Genomic DNA, 315 nt, shown 5'->3' with positions numbered 1-315 from the left:
AAGTCTTAACTTCTCCTGGACACAAACACGGCTCCACCGGTTGAAAGCCCTGTGTATAAACTTTGAGATGGCAATATTTAAAATGCATTTGGTTGCAAAATATCCAGTTATTTTCTACTTATTGTACATCTTCACTTGAATTAATATGTGCTTTGATTTCAATTAAACCACAAATAGTACATCTCTGTCTTCCCTTTAATAAATGTAAAATCAGAGAGATAAGATATGCATTCTTTATCCATCCATCCATCTTCATTCGCTTATCCGGTATTGGGTCACGGGGGCAGCAACTCCAGTAGGGGACCCCAAACTTCC

The sequence above is a fragment of the Etheostoma spectabile genome, chromosome 1 (genome assembly GCF_008692095.1).
Source record: "Etheostoma spectabile isolate EspeVRDwgs_2016 chromosome 1, UIUC_Espe_1.0, whole genome shotgun sequence".
Taxonomy (NCBI): Eukaryota; Metazoa; Chordata; class Actinopteri; order Perciformes; family Percidae; genus Etheostoma; species Etheostoma spectabile.
The sequence above is the reverse complement of the archived record's forward strand: the minus strand, read 5'-3'. Positions refer to the sequence as shown.